This window comes from Triticum aestivum, chromosome 6A (genome assembly GCF_018294505.1).
Source record: "Triticum aestivum cultivar Chinese Spring chromosome 6A, IWGSC CS RefSeq v2.1, whole genome shotgun sequence".
Classification (NCBI taxonomy): Eukaryota; Viridiplantae; Streptophyta; class Magnoliopsida; order Poales; family Poaceae; genus Triticum; species Triticum aestivum.
The window spans coordinates 9225182-9240034 of NC_057809.1; positions in this window are offsets into that span (position 1 = coordinate 9225182).

Below are 14853 nucleotides of genomic sequence, written 5' to 3' on the forward strand. Positions count from 1 at the left end.
TATTCAGTACCATCATCGTACCTACTTAGCACTGCTCCTGAATCCATCAAGCTAAACAACGTGCCACTCATAATTCCAAACTTGTTGCTCAAGTACGAATCTGATATGATGCTGATATTACTAAAATAGATAACATTTAATTGGTCAGCTAATGTTCCTACTTTACTTTAGAAAAAGCACGTGCACCACATATAGAGAGACAGCAGGGAGTTGCTTTCTTAATGCGCTCTGGTTCATCATGTGTGGGCACTGCGCAACGAACATTTTATTATCCAAAATATGCTTGCTCTTCTTTAGCATGTTCCTCTGCAATGACTGCAATGACTTACAAAATTGGCACCAAGGCATTGAGTGCCATTCTAGATGCAATGAAACTCATACGCTCCCCATCTGTAGATTCTTGTTCAGAATATGATCCTAATGACTATTCTAACCTCGAGGAGTCAAAGGCAGATGGTCTGTCATGTTCACCCATCAAGGTGCCTGCTCTAATTTGGCAAGGTTTTATTGATTGCGCGTATCTTGCATATGTTGTCTTGCATTTCTTCTACTTTGTTGCACCGCCATCTGCTTAGTTTACTCATCATATATGTCGAGATGCCATGCCCATCCATTATCAATACATATTCCATCTGTCATCATACCATGTTTTTTCACTCAAATGTTGTTCTTGTGCATCAGACATAAAAAAGGAAGAGAATGATTGCGGAACCTGAAGGAGCACCAGTAAAGTCCTTGAAAAACGTGGTTGTGCCGGAGAAATCAAACAGCACCCCACTTATATTGGCTGTACAACCAGTGACACAAAACTTAGGACCAAATCCAGCAGACTGTACTCATACTTCACTGGCCACACCACTAGCCCCACCACATAGGACCTGCATTCCAGCAAAAGGTATGCTGATTTCAGTTGCCATAGCACCAGCCGTACCACAGAAAAATCCCACTCCAGCAAAAAGTACAACGAGTCCACCGGTCGAAGACCTATCCCAACTGGAGAGACGACCAATTCCTGCAGATTGGAACACCATTTTAGTTATTCCCAGTTTAAAAGACAATGCTTCCAATGTTGTTAGGGACTACGTGCATATATTCCCTTCATTGGAAGATTATAGTGAAGACAAACACCATTTTCACATCTTCATGTCCCAGTTACGTGTAAGTGCTATTATTCATGGTGATTATTTTCCTGTTTTCTGCTGATTGAACACATCAATGATTTACATTACATTGTTGTAAGTAGGCGAGGGTCAATCTGGATAGTCATGACAAGCAAAGCTTGCTTGCGCTTTTCAAGGAAGCATTGCAGTAGTATTGGTGTTACCTGAGGAAATCACACTTTGATGGCAAGTCTATAAACGAATTTCTGGTGAAGTCTCCTGTGCTAAATTTAGAAGACATTGAATGGAAAAACCTTGTTATGCACTGGTCTCGTTCCGAGGATGAGGTATTGTCTATGATATCGCATGAAAATTTGAACTTCTACTTTTCCGCATGTGCCTTATGGATCTTTTTTGCAGGAAATCTGCTCGAAAAAGAAATCCGGTTTGAAAAGAACGACAGGATGTCGCAAATATGCTGCCCGCTTCTTTGCTCTTGTTAGTACTTGTTGTCCTGTATCACTGTACTTGCATACATACCTGGTTCATTATGTGACAGCAGTATGCATGATAGCTTGCTTATCAATTATTCGCTCCAAATTATCTGATTTGTATGAATGGTTACATTACTGTAGAATATATCCAATGCCAATGAAATTTTTTAGCTCTGCATTGTTCTTGTAAGTACCTGATGTCCTTTATCAGTGTACTTATATTGACAGGTAGTTGTTCATGTACCATCACTCTGCGGCTTATTTTCCTTTGCCCTTCATTTTCTGCACATAAGATCTATATTTACTCTTACCACACTACAAGAAATATGCCAACTTGTGACCCTCACTATTGGCCGCTGAAAGGTTATAGTTTTTCATTTGCTATCTTTTTGTGACCAAAAACAGAAGGTCAAAAGCTGGCGGTCGTAAACTGAAATTAGCGACCTTCTCTGTGAGAAGGCCGTAGATGTTTACAACCAAAACAGAAGGTCGTTGAACCCATGACCTTTTGTTTTGGTCACTGGCTGTCTGCCCAGGCCACGTCCGATCTGACGTGGCAAAATTGCGACCAATTGAAAAGGTTGTTAACAAGATTCAGCCTGGTCCGATTCGGTGTCTATATGGGCCGAGCCCAACAATTCAGCCTTTTTAATATATATTTTTCTGTTAATTTTCGCTAGGTACATGGGACTGGCCCAACAATTTGGCCTTATTATTTTCTGGGCCGTGGCCTTTTATAGTATATTTATTTTCTAGTTTCAGCCATTATATATTCAAACTGGTCCCACTAGTCAGATGGGTCCCACTTGTCAATTTCATCTATCAAATAGGTCCCACGTGTCAGAAATGTACAAATTAGACATATTATTTTCGTAAGTGGCCCCACTATTAAGTTTCCATTTCACAAGTTTTGAAATCACATACATAATCAATATTTCAAAAAGAACAAAGAACACATAAATTCATCACATATACCACTAAATAAATCTATTACAATCTTTACAACACAGATATGCTACAGTATGCCACTGTTCACTGAGTAGGACTTCACGGCTTCACACTTCTAGACTTCACACTTCACACTTGAGCTTCTGTAAAAGAGAAACCACCACAATTTCAAGTCTACAATACAACAATTGATAATAATCAAGGATAATAAAAAAACAAGTAATAGGTTCAAATGTGAAGGCAGCATGAAACTAGTGATACGACAACATGCAGAAAACACTACAATGTAATAATGTTGTAAGTTCATATCAACACAAAATCAGCACTGTTATATAGAGCAAATGATATTCCCCAGCACTGTTATATAGAGCAAATGATATGCCCCCCTTTTATCTAAGAGTGTAGTTTATGCTAGTGACAGAACAAGGGATTGTAGTATATGCTAGTGACAGAACAAGTGTAGATATGATGTGCCAGATTGCCAGCAACAGTGCTTACATGCATCTTCATATTTCAAAACGCCAATCAGGTTAGCAACAGTGCTAGACTAGTTAGCTAGCAAAACACTAAAGAAGGCATAGACAGAAACAAAGGTAGCATGCATCACATCAAAAAATAGTAAGAACTGAACCTACATCATATCTACACCAATCAGGTTGCATGTGTATGCTAGAAATCAAGAATCAAAAGGACTTCAGCTTGTTTCAAATATCTTGCCTCTATTGCTCCCAGTTCAGTAAATAAATGGTCGAGCAGTGAGTGATTCGTTTCAAGAACTTGGCAGTGCAAAATAGATTTCGGGTGGAGCACAAATAGAATACCTAGAAAAGAAACATAAAGAACTATACAGTTAAGTAAGCATCATTGGCTGTACAAATAAGTGGAGAACAATAAAGAGCTATACAGTCTGTTGAGAACAATAAAGAGCTATACAAATTCATATTCAAGTTTGACTACATGCTAACAGACTCATGATCAAGTTTGACTACAAGCTAACAGATCATTGTGAATACAGATGATTTTCGGACTAGAACCATTGCGCAAGTTCAGGTCGTTTGAAGTTTTGACAACAAGCTACAAAATCTAGTTAAATCAATAGTAGTATTGCAAGCAACAAATAGACTCTCAGAGCGGAACCAATGCACAAGAATGGACCAGCAACTACTAGGTCCAACAACTAAGATATGTAGGAAATTTCAGATGTATCACTTCATAGATCAAGCATAGGCGCAACATAAAAGGCTCATGAGCGCTACAAAGTCTGAACGATTCAGCAGGAAGCGGGCGGAATCAATCAACTAGACATGCGGACAACAGAGGTGCAGGGGAAGAAGCTCCTGCACCGGCAAAAGCAGACACAATCTGGTCCCACCAACAGGTCAACCATGCCAACATCTCCAGAGAACATACGAGCAATGGTGTCAGAAATCTTAAGCTTCTCCATAACAGGAGCGTGCCCAACAAGACCGACTTGGTGCAGAATCATCCCAGTCTATCTGCAGGCAGATACATTAAACAACAAAGTCAAGGAAAATGAAACTGAAACAAAGCAAACACAATGGTTGGATACGAGCAGAATCATGGGAGACAGCTATAATATAAAGAATACAGTAAGATATAAAATCAGCTAGCAGAATCATGGAAGTACCACAAGATTACATTGCACCAAGCCACAACATAAACCATAAGTTATTATTGTTCACCGCTAGCTAGTGATGTAATAAAAACATTAACAAGTGGAGTTATTATTGTTCACCACTAGCTACCGATGTAATGAAAACTGATGCAGCAGCCGAAACCGGCATCCAAAAGGGCATGCAAACACTTCATAGCAAAATCATATATGCCCCATGCTAGGAGAACCAGAGCATCACAGAGTACTACTGACTGACCCCAAAACAGAGCATCACAGCAAAAGACTTCACCAGGGGCCATCCATCCACATAACCCACCATCCCGAGATCTCAATTCTCACGGGTAAAAAGCAAGCAAGAAGAACAGATCACCTAGGGCGTGGTCTGCTTGTACTTGGGCACCTCAGTGAGTAGCTTGTTGTAGGTGGCCTGGTCGAAGATGCATATCATTCAGTTACCAGTAGCAATCCTTGTAGGTGCATATTTACCACATCAAATGGTAAGTATACAGGCAGAGTTGTGCACTTACTAACTAGTGTGTTGTGTGTTCACCCTTTGCACGCACCCATGGGCATTTAAATTAAAATGAAACAAGCCACCAATGGTTGGCTAATCTAGAACATGGCAGGCATTTATATGATGGCAGTACATAGCTAGGAAACAAACAGCAGTCCATAATTGCTTCATCATGTGTAGAACAGAATACAGACTCGCCTCTACAGGCTACAACACTAGTAGAGTATTATTATTGAGCCCTAACTAACAGATTCTGGTGGCTTAATTAGTGGGCAGATGTATGCATGCACAAAAAGGGGGACATTTTTCAATCAAACTGAAGAAAGATGCACATCATCCATTCAGTAACTAGTAGCAATAAAATCCCTGTTTACCCCACCCCAGCGCACTGTAATAAAATCCCTGAAGAATACAATAATCCATCTGAAGAAAGATGCATGCTGCAAGACTGAGTAATAAATAGCAAGCATAATTATGCACTTGGTAGTGCGTCGTCCTCTGTTTACCCCACCCCAGCGCACCCCAGAGAACCCCCGGATTCGACACAACAAATCCGCGCAAGAAAGGAAAGGATCACGAGACGCAGACCGCTCGGGCACCAAAATCCACCACGCAGCAGACCAAACCAGAGGATCATCATCATCATCATCACAAGAAGAGAAGAGAAAGAAAAAAACAAAGGCGACGGTATGGTACGGTACGGTACACTAGGGGAGGGGAGGAGAGGAAGGGCGGAGCTTACGGTGGCGAGCAGGGAGGCGAGGTATCAGCTCGCGCGGCGTGGAGGAGCAGCGAGGCCGCCATGGCGTTTGGGGGCGGGGAGCGACCAGCGACGGAGCTCTTTCCGTCCACTGTGCTGCGCCCATGGTGTCCCGGTGCTTGAGCGAGGACGGCATCCTGGATCTGGGAGGGAGAGAACACGAGGTGACAAAGTGAGGGAGGGCTGTGAGGAGAAGATGGAGTGGAGGGACGCACCTGAGTCGCCGGACCACGCCGAGCGAAACCCTAGTGACGGGAGATGGTCGCGGGTGGCGCTAGAGGACGCGTGCGCCGAACTGGGAGAGGTCGAGGGCCGAACGAGGCGGGGCAGGGTCGATGGCGATGCCGGTGACGTTGAGCTCCAGCTCCAGCACGGCCTGGTTGGAGAAGTCGAACTCCTCGAGCGGGATGATGGTGCGCGGGTCGGCCCGGATCTCGGACGCCGCTGAGGGCGCAAGCGCGAGCGGGGCGAGGGCGGCCAGGAGCGTCACGGTGAGGGTAGGGGATGGGAGAGAGGAGGAGGTGGTGGGGGAGGCCTTGGACGGCGGGGAGCTGGCGGTGGCGATCTGGAAGGGAGGAGGTGACGACGGCGATCTGGAAGGGAGGAGTGGTGTGAGGGGGAGAGAGGGGCTAGGGTTCACTGCTAGGCCGTTGGCGGGGCTGGTTGGGAGGAGGTCGCCGCGGGCAGGTGGGATCGGGGAGAGGATTGGATCGAATCATGGGAGCCGGGCCCCCCAGTGACAACCCGCAGGAACAGCACGCGGCGACAACCCAGCCCCTGCACGGCGGCGAGGTTGGTCGAGGACGAGGGAGACCAGGGGAGAGTGAGGGCGGCGGCGGAGGTGGGTGGCAGCGAGGTTCAGAGGGGTGGGTGGCGGCGACGAGGGGGCGAGGGGGATCTGCATCGGGGGAGAGGGGAGAGGATCTGAGGGGAAGGGAGAGAAAGAAAGAAAGAATGGTGGCGGGGGGTGGGTGGAAAATATCCATGAGGACAAACCTAGGGTTTCGGCACAGGTGGGTTTGGGACGTTGGATTTGGAAGCATCCGACGGTGGTTGATGCATGATCCGCGTGATATGCTCATGGTCCAATCAGAACGCAGCAAACCATTTGATGACCATATGACCATATAAATTGGTCGTGATCGATTCAAGATAAAAAATTTCATTCCATTTTTCAGTTCTCAAAATGAGTTTTTTTGTGGAAGTCCTATCAAATATTTGTTCAAATAATATCATATTTTGCACAAGTTTACATCGTGGATTTGCAAACAATATTGACAAAGGGAGTTTTCATTTTCTTTGGATAAAAATCAATTTTACATTTTTCGAGTGCCCAAAATAAGTTTTTTTTGTGAAGGACCTATAATATATTTGTTGCAAAATTGTACCAAATAAATTTTCTAAAATACTAGGACATATTTAATGCTTAGTTGACCAAATGGTTGGGTGTAAAAAGTTTTGATCCACCTCTCGTGAAAAAGACAAATTTCCGCCGATTCAGTTGGAAACGGGTCAAATTTGAACTGTAGCTGCCTTGTAGTTTGCTATTTATTTTTTCCAAAAAATCATTTCTAGGTACATAAGTATCTATTTAATCAGAGAAATATCAAAAGTTTTTCCAAGATTCAACCACTAGCTAGGAACGGTCAAGCCCGCTGTTTTGACCGCATTTTGAAACAGGCATAAAAAATTCAAAAACAATCAAAAACTGGAAAACCTTCGCATTGTGTCATTATATGTGACCAAGTTACGAGGAAAAATAATAAAATTGTAATACGTCAATTATTTTAAAAAGGTGTTCTCAGAAATGAGCTATCATGCATGAAGATTCGTGGCTTTCAAGCCAAATGATCAATCTTATGGCCACATTCATGTCATAGTTTGTTCAAATGATCTCATATTGTGCACAAGGATGCATCTTGGAATTCCAAACAATGTTTTCTAAGGAAGTTTTCATTTTCTTTGCACGGAAAATTCATTTTCCATTTTCCGAGTGCCCGAAATGAGTTTTTTTTGTGATGGACCTACCATATATTTGTTGCAAAATTGGATCAAATCAATTCTATAAAATAATAGGCCATATTGAATGTATAATTGACAAAATGGTTGGGTGTCAAAAGTTTCGATCCACCTCTGGTGAAAAAGATAAATTTCCGCCGATTCAGCAGGAACCGGGTCAAATTTGAACTGCAGCTGCCTCATAGTTTGCTCATTATTTTTTCCAAAAATCATTTTTAGGTACATAAGTATCTATTTAATCAGAGAAATATCAAAAGTTTTCCAAGATTCAACCACTAGCTAGGAACAGTCAAGCCCGCCGTTTTGACCGCATTTTGAAACGGGCATAAAAAATTCAAAAACAATCAAAAAATTGGAAAACCTTCGCATTGTGTCATTATATGTGACCAAGTTACAAGGAAGAATAATAAACTTGTACTACGGCAATTATTTTAAAAAGGTGTTCTCAGAAATGAGTTATCATGCGTGAAGATTCATGGCTTTCAAGCCAAATGATCAATCTTATTGCCACATTCATGGCATAGTTTGTTCAAATGGTCTCATATTGTGCACAAGGGTGCATCCTGGAATTCCAAACAATGTTTCCTAAGGAAATTTTCATTTTCTTTGCATGGAAAATTCATTTTCCATTTTTCGAGTGCCCGAAATGAGTTTTTTTTTTGTGATGGACCTACCATATATTTGTTGCAAAATTGGATCAAATCAATTCTATAAAATAATAGGCCATATTGAATGTATAATTGACAAAATGGTTGGGTGTCAAAAGTTTCGATCCACCTCTGGTGAAGAAGATAAATTTCCGCCGATTCAGTAGGAACCGGGTCAAATTTGAACTGCAGCTGCCTCATAGTTTGCTCATTATTTTTTCCAAAAATCATTTTTAGGTACATAAGTATCTATTTAATCAGAGAAATATCAAAAGTTTTCCAAGATTCAACCACTAGCTAGGAACGGTCAAGCCCGCCGTTTTGACCGCATTTTGAAACGGGCATAAAAAATTCAAAAACAATCAAAAAATTGGAAAACCTTCGCATTGTGTCATTATATGTGACCAAGTTACGAGGAAAAATAATAAACTTGTACTACGGCAATTATTTTAAAAAGGTGTTCTCAGAAATGAGTTATCATGCGTGAAGATTCATGGCTTTCAAGCCAAATGATCAATCTTATGGCCACATTCATGGCATAGTTTGTTCAAATGATCTCATATTGTGCAGAAGGGTGCATCTTGGAATTCCAAACAATGTTTCCTAAGGAAGTTTTCATTTTCTTTGCACGGAAAATTCATTTTCCATTTTTTGAGTGCCCGAAATGAGTTTTTTTGTGAAGGACCTACCATATATTTGTTGCAAAATTGGACCAAATCAATTTTCTAAAATAATAGCCAATATTTAATGCACAATTGACAAAATGGTTGGGTGTCAAAAGTTTTTATCCATCTCTCATGAAAGACAAATTTTCGCCCATTCAGAAGGAAACGTGTCAAATTTGAACTGCAGCTGCCTTATAGTTTACTCTTTATTTTTTCCAAAAATTGTTTCTAGTTACATAAGTATCTATTTAATCATAAATACATGGTTTTGTGGTGATACATTGTGGTTTGGACAGTGGCCCAGGGCCCCAACTCCAAAGCGCGTAGACTCGCATGCCCGCCGCGTGGTCACCGCCTGACCGTGGCATTGCCATGTGTTCTGGGTAGACTAGGCATGTCTAGTAGGTTGGGAACTCCTTAGGTAGATGCTAGGAAGAAAATAACAACAGAAGGATCTCACGAGGAGACCGAACTATGCTCAAAAATGAATTAGTAGCCAAGTGTTTGATAAGTGGTACGGGAAATTCACAAGGCTAATGGGCCTGAGTTTTGGCTGAGGATGATCATCTACTAGGGAGACTGTCTTGGCAAATTTTTAGCTCAAATGGAGGAGTTTGGATGGCACTTTCTTTGCAAAGTACCACATCGGGCAGAAATATGGATGTTGAATCTGGGCTCAAATGGATAAGTGGATTGAGCTGTAATTTTGTGGAGTATGGTAATTTGGGCATATTAAAGCACTGTAAAAGTTTTATACCATTTGGATAATCCTAGCTTGTACTTCCTTCACAAAGCTTCTCTCTGGATAGAAACTTTATAAATTTTCTGAGGAAGACTTAATAGGAAAATGGAGCTGAATATTGGAATGTGGCAATGATTTTTATATGTAAGATGGTACAAAAAGTTTGAGGACAATACGAGGTGTCTAGATAGCACTTCCTTTGAAATGTGCCAATTTGGACAGAAAATAGAAATTGAAGTTGGGCTTACATAGATGATAGGATTATGCTGAAATTCGGTGTAGTGGGTTTCTATAGTCAGGGTAATGTCCTGGCAAGTTTTCAGCAATTATAAAGCAATATAAAATGTAGTTGCTTCACAAACTAAAAATATTACCACGAACAAAGATTCGATGGTGAGCTCACATGTATTGTTAGATAGAGCTAAACTTTTGTGTAGAGTTATGACTTTGGCATATAGAATATGTCGCAAAAATTAAACTGATAACGATATTCCTATCTTGTACTTCCTTCACAATGCTTCTAGGTGGACATAAACTTTGGAAATTTGTTGAGGAAGATTTACTAGGCAAATGGACATGAATTTTATCATGCTGCAATGATTTGGATAGGAAAGAGCGCCCAAAAATTTTGAGGGCAATCAAGAATATATAAATAGCACTTCCTTCACAAAGTGTTTTTTTGAACAAAATAGGAAAATGAATATTGTTGAATTATTTTTGAACTAGGCAAGGAAGGTTTTGTACATATTTGACAAAGATATGACCCAAAGAATTTATGATTTTGTTTTGGGAATTTTGGGAATGACAGAAATATAGGTTGCTTCACAACCTAGGGCAAAAACTGACACATGGACATGACACATAGGCAAAACTGATGAGGTGACGCCTAGTCATAGCAACCCACCACAATTTACAAGGTTATGACCATCTATATTGGTCATGATCAGCTAGAAATAAGGTAGCGGACCAGTGCTATATGCTTTATGACCATTTTGTGTAAGGAAATTACGACCTTTCTGACCAAAATGGTCGTTATAGTTTAGGGTTTGGAGCCCCCCGAACAGGTTTTGACCAATTGGTCTTAAATGGTCATAGATCTATGACCAATTCTTCTAGGGTCACTGACAGAAGGTCACTAGTAGACATATTTCTTGTAGTGCCATAAGGTTGGATAACACCGATGGTACTGAAGAAGTTTAGCTCTGCATTGCTCTTGGTTGTACCTTTTGCCTGTATCGCGGTACTTACATTTATAGCTACTTGGTTATGTAGCATCACTCTTCATCTTATCTTAAATATTCTCCATTTTTTCTTATATTGTCACATCTATATTTACTCTCAGCAAAATGTAGAATAAAGGCAATGCTTATGAAGAAGATTTTGTGGTAAACTTCTTGAATTGCCCCCCATCAGCATAGACAAATGCTTTATAGAGCCTACCTTCACGAATAATGTAAGTTTGTCCTTCTCAAGCCTTCAAACTTTGTTGTGTATATTTGGTTAGGCATGACTGCAACAGCTGTTTATTTTTGGTGTTTGCATCAAATCGCATGTTTAAAGTTTATTATGTACTCCAGTTCATAAACAAAAGTTTGTCCTTCTCAATTTAAGTTTTCAGTTATACAACCAAGTTCCTTCTTCATACCATGTAAATTAAACTATACAGAGCAAGTGATCTTATTTTGCCAATCTAAAATGGGATAAATTGACAGCACACTAACCATTGATACTTATGAGTTATTGATCTGTAATCCAGTGGTGTTGTGTTGCTGTCAACTCCTTCACAATGTCATTTCATGCCATGTCTTGACCTGAACAATAACATATTGTGTTAATGCTATTTTAAATTGTGTCACTTTATTCGTCAGTAAGAAATGTGATGAATTGTCAGCACTGATACTTATATGTGCAAAACTTGTCATCTGTCTGCTTGTTTATTTTTCAGAGTGAGGAGGATATAAGTGTCAAACAAGTGCAGTCTCACTAGCTTGCTCAGCTGCTTGCGCTGCAGCTCCCGAGCAGGGCTAACCTTTCTTGAACTCTATTGAAGAGCTGCCGGTTTTGTATATTATTTTTTCGGCGTGTTTAGTTGCACTGGTGGAGATCTTTGATGCCCAGTGTATGTAATCTGTTGTCTGCTTGAGGTTTTTTTCTTATACATGATGCTGCAGTTATTTTACTGTATATATATCATGTCTTCGTAGTAAACCGGCCAAACGGCCGTCATGCAAATCACCATGTATGATCCTCATCATGGGCCCTGTCATCTTGGTCCGTTAACAGGCCTAAGTGTAAACTGGCCCACTAGTAGATTCGGGCCTTTAATAGGCCGAGTAAACCGCCGGCCCTATTTTCCCAAGAAAACTCAATGGGCCTTTAGGAGGCTGAAAGGTAGGTTGGGACTGAAACGTGCCGAACAGCTCACGGGCCGGCAGCAGGCCGAAATAGACCCCGGCCCATGAATGTGCCAATCAAATCATGGGCTTATAACAGGCCAAAATTGTCTTAGTCCTTGTTTGGCCCAATCAGATTATCGGCTGCGAGCAGGCCGGATGCAAACCGAGCCGTAGTTAGGCCCAACTATATGACATGCTTTTAACATGCCGAAATTAATATAGGGCCGAAATGTTAAACGGGCCCTTAACAGGCCAAAACTAATATCAGGCCGAATTACTAAATGGGCCTTTAGCAAGTGGGCCCAAAAGCACAGCGTCCAGTTGACGGGCCAAATCTGATATGGGCCATAATTTAGCCCAAAGCCTCTTAAAGGGTCGGACCTGATCTGGCCGTAATTTGGCCCAGAACGTGGTAGGCTTTTAATGGGCCGAATCTCATATGGGCCATTATTAGGCCTAGAACGTGGCAGACCATTAATGGACCGGATCAAATATGGGTCGGCATCTGGCCCAGCAAAAAAAAGTTTGATTCAGAGGGAGAAGAAGCGGTAGAAATTAGAACAGAAATATCATTTGATTCGACATGGCAGCCAGTTAATGGGTCGCCCTATTAGGGTCCTCAAAATATTGTGGGCCTACAGCTAGGCCGGCCCATTAATGTCGGCGAAATCTCGTGGGCCTTTAACTGGGCCGGCCCATTATGGTCCACAAAAATCTTGTGGGCCTTCACCTAGGCCAGCCCATTATGGCCCGCAAAAATCTTGTGGGCCTTTACCTGGGCCGGCCCATTATGGCCCGCAAAATCTTGTGGGCCTTTAGCTGGGCCAGCCCATTATGTTCCGCAAAATCTTGTGGGCCTTTAGTTGGGCCGGCCCATTTAAACTTTATGGGTCACTTTTGGGTCAGTCCACGTGTTAACATATCATAGGCGCATCTCGCCCATTGGATGAGTGACACCTGTGCCAACGCGGAGCTGACACGTGTTTCCTACAGCCAATGATGATTTTACACGTGGAAAATCCCCATTGGTTCGAGCTTTTAACGGGTTATCGGATCCAAAACCGGACCCGATAGCTTAATGGCGTTCCGTTACGGTGGATGCCACGTGTCGGTCACCCTTGACGAAAGCACTTCCGTGACGCGCGATTTATCGTCATGGAAGTGGACACTTTCGTGATGATAATTTTGATAATGTCATGGAACACTTCTACGACAGCACAGGTATGACTATCTTGATTCTGTCATAAATTTGTCATGGATGTACATGCATGACAGAAAACGTGACCTACTGTGACAAACACGTATCATCACGGAAGTGTATTTTTTGTAGTGAAACCTTCAAATGAAATTCTGTTTTGTATGCTCGAATAGCTCATGTATTAACTAGGGCTATCTATATCTTCCATGCTAGGTGGGTTATTCTCACGATGAGTGGACTCCGCTCATCATTCACGAGAAAATGGCCGGTAACCGGGATGCCCAGTCCCATGCTCAAATCAAATCAAAATAATTGCAAACAAAACTCCTCCAGGATTGTTGTTAGTTGGATGGCACCCGTTGTTTCGGACAAGCCATGGATTGATGTTTGTTGGTGTTGGGGGAGTATAAATTTTACCATTCTGTTTGGGAACCGCATATAATGTGTGTAGCATGGAAGATATCGAGATCTCTTGGTTGTTGTGTAGACAATGAAAGTATGCCACTTAAAATATTATTTATCTCTATTTCAAAACTCGAGCTCTGGCACCTCTGCAAATCCATTCTTCCGTCTGTGAAGGGCCTATCTATTTACTTCTATGTTGAGTCATCATCCTCTTATTAAAAAGCACCAGTTGGAGAGCACCGCTGTCATTCGCATGCATTGCTATTAATTTATATTGAGTATGAATGTGCTTGGATCTCTTTTACCATGAATTACAATGTCTAGTCAGCCCTTGATCTTCAGGGTGCTCTGCATTTATGTTTTGCGGTCTCAGAAAGGGCTAGCGAGATACCATCTTGTTATATCATGTTATGATTGTTTTGAGAAAGTGTTGACATCCGAGATTTATTATTATTGCTCGCTAGTTGATTATGCTATTGATATGAGTAAACATGAGACCTAAATGTTATTGTGTATATGGTTAGTTCATAATCTTTGCTGAAAACTTGAATGCTGGCTTTACATATTTGCAACAACAAGATCAAACAGAGTTTGTAAAAGTTTTTCTTTATCACTTTCAGTTTGCCAACTGAATTGCTTGAGGACAAGCAATTGTTTAAGCTTGGGGGAGTTGATACGTCTCCAATGTATCTACTTTTCCAAACACTTATGCGCTTGTTTTGGACTCTAACTTGCATGATTTGAATGGAACTAACCCGGACTGACGTTGTTTTCAGCAGAACTGCCATGGTGTTATTTTTGTGCAGAAAAAAAAATTCTCAGAATGACATGAAAATCCACGGAGACACGTTTTGGAATTAATGAAAAATACTGGCGAAAGAATCAGTATCAGGGGCCCCACACCTTGTCCACAAGGGTGCAGGGCACCCCCCCCCCGGGTGCGCCCCCTACCTCGTGGGTCCCCTAGGACTCCACCGACCTCAACTCCAACTCCATATATTCACTTTCGGGGAGGAAAAAAATCAAAGAGAAGGATTCATCGCGTTTTACGATACGGAGCCGCCGCCAAACCCTAATCTTCCTCGGGAGGGCTGATCTGGAGTCCGTTCAGGGCTCCAGAGAGGGGAATCCATCACCATCGTCATCATCAACCATCCTCTATCACCAATTTCATGATGCTCATCGCCGTGCATGAGTAATTCCATCGTAGGCTTGCTGGACGGTGATGGGTTGGATGAGATTTACCATGTAATTAAGTTAGTTTTGTTAGGGTTTGATTCCTAGTATCCATTATGTTCTAAGATTGATGTTGCTATGACTTTGCTATGC